Source organism: Drosophila tropicalis, unplaced genomic scaffold (genome assembly GCF_018151085.1).
Source record: "Drosophila tropicalis isolate 14030-0801.00 unplaced genomic scaffold, ASM1815108v1 contig_392, whole genome shotgun sequence".
NCBI classification, from domain to species: Eukaryota; Metazoa; Arthropoda; class Insecta; order Diptera; family Drosophilidae; genus Drosophila; species Drosophila tropicalis.
Genome location: NW_027172854.1, coordinates 1 through 6,823, shown reverse-complemented (window position 1 = coordinate 6,823; position 6,823 = coordinate 1). Strand labels below are relative to the sequence as shown.

Here is a 6,823-nt window from a genome sequence, read left to right as displayed (position 1 = left end):
AATGGCAAACAATTGATCAGATGCTTGGACCACATTGAATAAACCATTTCCGATTTCCCGAAAATTGAACATAAGCTAAACAAGTTTATCAAGTTGAGATCGGAAACATATTAGTTTACTGGAGCTTATCCTAAAAAACTATTTCAAGTTACTTTTTAAATATTTAATTAATCAAAGAGAATATTAATTGTTTAACATGATTTTTAGGGTAATGTCGGGGAAACTTTGTTCCCTAAAGTATGCAATAAGTAATCCATAAATTTCCCCCCTTGCAATTTTTTAATGAACTTTTTCTTGTGGTAAAAATAAACTACGCTTAAGACAAATATATTGTTTATAGACAGTTTTTTAAAAATCAAGGCATATGAAAAGTTATAAGTTTGATAAAACAATGAATACCATTTCGGCCAATTGTATTCTTTTAGGAGCAAAGTTCCCCCATTTCCAAACCTTAGATCGGCCGAGGAATTTATGTTACTATTATTTTGTTATTAGGGTATTCATCTACTTGTTTGATCTGGTATCTTCAATTAAGGTTAGTATCGATCTATATAGGCAAATTTATATACCTTAGAACGAAAATTGTTCAATGATTTCTGAAAGAGATCACAATTTACAATTACAATTTACTTAAAAGATCTAAACTTAGTATACCCTAATCAAGAAAATAGCTAACCTTATTAAAGTGATTTTAAAAAGTTCCATAGAGTTTTGACTCTTAGGTCTTCATTAGTGCTTCAATTTAAGCACAGTTTTGAGGTCTTTCAAAGGTCAGCAAACCCTTTATATGTGTCTGTTTCTCATTGATTGAAGTTACTGAAAATGTTAAACTAAACACATAATCTAAACCTTAATTATACATATTTAGAATAAAAATTTGAATACTTATATTTTGGTTTTGTGTATCACCCATTAGCCTTGACACAACCTACACCTGTCACTTGTCTCCTTAATGCCAGCGTAGACATTATTTATATTTTTTATATCATCTTCTTCTTTTTTTGTCGTTTCTGGTCGTTTGTTTGGCACAAAAATATACATAACTAAGTAAGTACATATATTTCAAGCATCTTGCATACTACTTACCTTAGTATAATCCAAAATGTAACCACATTTTTGTACTTTGTGCAACTTCATAAAAATGAAAATTTACAGCGTATATCCTTTATGCTCATATGGTTACCAACAGGCGTGGCAGGAGCTATTTGGAGGCGGAGGGAAGAGTTGTAGTGCCTGCTGCATCTACAACAACTGCGATAAACGCTTCTCCTTCCTTTCGGTTGGGTTGAGTTGGTTTTTTTCTTTCTTTCTTCTGCTTCTTCCTCCTCGATTGCATCAACTTTTGTGGCCGTTGCGACTTGCCACTGATGGGGCCGTGGCAGGTTCTTATTCCGTAAACTTTGTTGCATCACAATACCAAACGAGTAGAGGAAGGGTTGCAACTGAATGCTGATTAGGTGTTGAGCGATTACGTGAAATGTTTACGCATTTGCTGAAATGGTTAAAGACTGAATCTGGAAGAGGAAGCGGGCAGGGTAACGATGGTTAAAGGGTACTTTGAGTTTTGAATACGAGTGTTAAAAAGTTTCATTTTACTTTTTGAGTATGTTTTTGCCACGTGCAGCAGGTGAACTGCAAAACAAGTCTAAGTGGCTGAAAGCAAGTTGAAGAATAGAAGAATTTTTACAAAAAAGATAACGAAAGACAGAAGCTCTATCGATGACAATTTAAGACAACAAAGATGTAACCGAAAATTGAGTAAATACATATACATATTTAAGCGTTTGTTAAAAATCCCTTCTCTTCACCTGTCTAGCAATTCCTTAACCTTAGAAAAAATCATTTATTACCTCCATCCATTGGAGTTTTTGAATTTTGTACTCACTTCCTAGAGAGATTTATCCATGTTAAGTTAAGAAAAAGTGAAAATGCGTATAATTGTTGTAAAAAAACTTAAATTTATTTATAACACGCTGACGAGTAAAGTAGGAGGAGTAAAGTATACCACGTCTTTAACCCTCACATAGTCTTCCTTCCTGGCAATTATAATTTAAATAATTGCACAAAGAAGCTTTCCATTTGTAATTTATTCTTGGAAACAAAATGTAAAAATAATTAGCTGATAGAATAACATAGACATAGAAGTTTTTGGTATTTTTAGAATAAATCTGCTTTTCCATTTTATATTTTTCACTTTGCTTCAGTAAATTTTATTCTATAAAATTTTAATTAAAGTATTTTTCAATAGTTTCAGCGCAAAATGAGGGGAACATCGAGGAAAAACAGTTGAATCAAAAAGATTTATTTACCAAGCGCAAATTTATTTTCATTTACCCCTCCTCCACTTAATGACTTTATGCAGGGAACGCACACACACAGCCACACATAAACACACTCACACATACTCACACCGGCAGCAAGATACTACTGAAGGTAGAAGGAGACATAACATATGTCGCTTGAGTATCGTTCACTATGTTTCACTCGACGCTGCACACTGCCTGCTCCTTCCTTCCTCTGTCTTACCGTTTGCATTAAATCTCCTGTAGAGCAACAAAAGCTGCTTGAGGCTGCCTCTTAAATAAAGGTGCCACAGACTTCACTTTCACCAAAAAAAAAATAAAGACAAAAATACGCACACATTCTACCGAAAACAACAACAGTAGAATGACAGGAAACTTCCCTTGCCACACACACACACACACACACACACACACACAAGCAACACACAACATAAAAGAAAGAACTTCTTGACTTTGCTCAGTTTCAGGAACAGGCAACAACAAGTTGTATAATTTCCTTTTTCTTTACATTACAATTTTCGAAAGTTTCGTTAAATGCATTTTCTTAACTCCTTCCCCTTGACTGCTTTGGCCCCCTCTTCACCCTCTTCACCCCTTTCAGCAGCTTTTCACTACTCTCTCTATCCTCTAACCATTTCGCAAGAAGTTTATATAAATATCCTTAGCCCCCATTGCGAGGCACACGTATGAGAGTATCTAAAAGATACTTAAGGAGCATGTAATGCGAGTATTTCCAGTGGGAAAGAAGAAGAGTGCTTCTTGCTTACAATTTTCCCATGTTTTTTTTCTTTTATTTTTTGGAAAATGCAATTTTCACCTTGCATTGTCTGGCATGCTCTGTAATTATTTATCAATTTTTTTTCCGCTTTCGTTTTTTCTTTGTCCGTTTTATGTTACCAAATTCGATTTAGTTTTCGTTGCTTTCCTATTTTTGGGCTCTCTTATCGTAGCAATTTATATATAATTAATTTGCCTTAAGTCTATAATGAAATAAGATTAAGATGTTAGTTTTTGGGTAGTGAAAATTGTGAAAAGACTCTGTTTATTGAATCGAATGTGTTACGAAGTAGAAACTTTATACAGAACTTATCTAAGCACTGCTAACAGCTAAAATATGTCTCAAGCCATGGCCTAAGCAATTACATATCGTAACTTTTTCCAAAATCTGAAGTTTACAGAAATATTGTACAGAAGAAACAATATTTCATTACAGCCTTGTGGAAATTTGCAAACTGAACTTCCTTTTATTTACTTATTGGTTTTCTATCACAAAAAAGGCAAGAATTATAGGACATAATTTTTTTTGAATCGACTCTTCGCTTATATAAAAAATCTCTTTGTTAGATGTTTTGTGTGCCTAATAGTAAACTAAATCTTGTATACAATAGTAAATAAAAACAAACAACTGACCAATAAGAAAACGTAAATGTTCTTTAGGTTCTTTTCCTCTACATGCTTCAGGTGGTAATGAAATTTTTGGGGCGTGTCTTGATTGTAAATTGGAGCATGAAAATTTGTTTTACAAAACTCACAACTCATACAGTTTTTTTTTTAATTTTTTATATTTTTGCCGTGTTTAAAAATGCATTTATATTGTTATATATACATATGGATATGGTCATGTGCATGCGGGTGTTTGTGTGTGTGCGCACTCCATATACATACATATGTGAAATATGCAAAGGAAATATGCAATTGCAATTGCTGTCGCTCTGCCATTTCTTGCATAATGACATTGACATGTTTGTAAGCTGCTGTGTGGCATACTTTCAGGCGTTCGACAATTTAAAAAAAAAACACAAACGAGAAAAATGAAAATATTTTTTAAATTGCATGTCATTAGTAAAAGAGAAAGAGAGAAAAGTAAGTCGTCTACTGACGACATCATCTTCAAGTCAGACCAAGAGAATCTCCTCAAGAAACAGAACTTATCTACCTAGACACTCGTACCTTTATGTATGTATGTATATGAATGTGTGCACAAAGTTCTAGCCTTGTCTCTGCATCCTTCTTCCAAGTGTCTAGCCTTTTAGATTTGGTCGGGCATCGCCATTTTAATGAGCTACCCAACTTTTGGATCACTTACCTATGACATGGAAAATTAGACCATTAATAACTAACCAACTAATAGTCAAGTCTGCTTAATAAAAAAACTTATATGTATGTATGTATATGATATACAAAGCATAGCAAATTTGTATTTCAGCCATATCAAATTTATTTCTCTAACGCCTTAATAAACCATAACTAACTAAAATGAGCTACAAAGTGGGTGTGTATTTTACTCTATATATAGATTTACAATAAAAATGAACACAATACTTTGGTGGACACTTAACAAAAGCCCATTCAGTAATTTATTTATTTTATGTTTCTATTTCAGTTACCTTTCATTTGGCCTGATTGTAGTAGGGAGAGCTTTTGGCAGTGAATACAGAATTCCATTCAAAGGTCAATGTCCACAAATTATTTCTTTACCCATTAAATTATCACAAAGAAGTGCGGTAAGTTTTTTTTATATAACAAATTAATAATCTATTTCTCTTGTTAAACCTAGACTCACATGATTTAGTGAATTGACTTTTCCAAGCTCACTAATGAAATAATTATTGTCTCTAGTTTATGGGAAATTGGTATCAATATGCCGTACATCCCGATTATCTTCAAGACAAATGCATTAGACGGCACTTTCATGGTCTAGAAGCCTGGAAACATTTGGCTTACACAGACAATGATAATTTTATAATTCAATATTACTGCTATGAGCATACGATACGACATAAAGGACGACAACATCTAAGTGAGTGTACAGAGAGAGTGAGAGAGAGAGAGACAAATAACAATCTTCAGAAATATTAGTTAACACAATGAAAATTTCATTCAAGGATCCATTAGCATATTTGTCAAGGAACGTGAGCCAACTCCCACGACAATTGCAACAATAACAAATGCCTTGAAGCGACACTTTAAATTCCCGATGCATTTGCTTAATCATACGGATAATACATTTTGTACAGAATTTGAGCTCAAAGAGGCCATGCTAAGAGCCTGAATAGTAAATTAACCACCCTAAACTATAGCTGTCTCACTTTTTCTATAGACAAATAATTGAATTTGCTTTAAATAAATCCCAAGGTATTCATGCATGTATAGTTTATGCCCTCATTTGATCCTTGAGACCTTTAAATAACCGCAAATTCTTAAGGCATGCGTAAACTTTGAAATTTACAGAAAACAGAGAGCAAAAACTAAACAAAAAGTTCAATTTACTTATCATTTAACAATTCTCGCATTTCGAATCAAAGTCACTAAGCGAATCTTTACGCTTATTTACTTTCATTTCACCGACTTTCAATGGCAAACAACAAAGAGGAAGGAGGAAGAAGCAAATAGCAAGGAGCTGAAGTAGCTAAGAACGGAACTGGTGGGGCAAATGGCAAGTGGCAAGGCATTCTGGCCGCACATAATTCATGCTTGAGGCAATTTGAATGTCCAATAAGCACAAATGCCACAAGTTTTCTGCTCTGACTTTTATTGACTTGCCGGGGCCGACTTTTGCGATTTGATTATAAATTAAATAAGTGCCATGAACCACAATTTGCCTAAGAGAATTTTGAAGGTTGTCTGCCTTTTGCATTTGATTAAAGTTCGCCAGTTGGCCAAGAAAGGTGTGTAGTATGTATATATATATGTGGGAATGGGTCGAGAGACGAGAAGCGGTCGATTGTACTGAACCAGTTCAGAGGTGCATAATTTAAAGTTTATCAACGATATCGATGACAAACCATCGATATCAATTGAGAAAAGAGTTTTATGGCGTCAAGTTGTGTCGACCGGTTGTGTTCCTCGTGGCTGCTCGAATAAGAAGAGTGTAGTTATGTGGTAATTAAGTGATAAATGTATAAAGAAATAATGTAATAATGTAATAATAAAAACTGATTGATTGTGAGAAAAAACGGCCTAGAAATTCGGGAGGAAAAAGTGGGATTGCACTAACAGTCCCACAAATTGGTGTCAGAAATGGGATTGCACTAACAGTCCCACAAATTGGTGTCAGAAGTGAGATATGTACATTTACATAGTGCATCGAACTTACGTGCAGTTAAAAGATGTTGTTAAATAAAGAACACTAATAATTAAAACAAATCGTTCGAAGCGAAAAAATTCATTAAAATTGAGTCGCCAAAGACAGAAAGTTCGAAAAAAATGTACAAAGAGCGGTAAAAAAAACCACCCCAATTGATGAATGCTTGTATGTTAGAGAGAGACAGCGAAACGTCCAAGTTCAAGTGAGAGTGAAAAGTGGGGAGGTGCGAACAGTACAGAACCCTGAAGTTTGCGTGGCAAAGAGGCTGAAAACGCAAAGAGATTGACGATCGTTGGAATTTTGCACAAATTTACGTGGCAATGAGGCTGATATAGCGTAATTTTGGTAAATGTGTTGGAGTATCGTCGTGGGAACTATTCACTGAGATGGTAGATTTATGTGGCAAATGGCCTGGAACATAGAATCTATGTGG

General features: G+C 34.3%; 1 long non-coding RNA gene across 1 annotated transcript; it reads left to right on the top strand.

Annotated features, from left to right (window-relative positions):
- The first annotated feature begins 4,625 nt into the window (after window positions 1-4,625).
- On the top strand, window positions 4,626-5,441 carry LOC137572604 (uncharacterized). The gene is made up of 3 exons (XR_011031710.1): window positions 4,626-4,807; window positions 4,923-5,103; window positions 5,189-5,441. It is a non-coding gene; the product is annotated as an uncharacterized lncRNA (long non-coding RNA).
- Window positions 5,442-6,823: the final 1,382 nt, after the last annotated feature.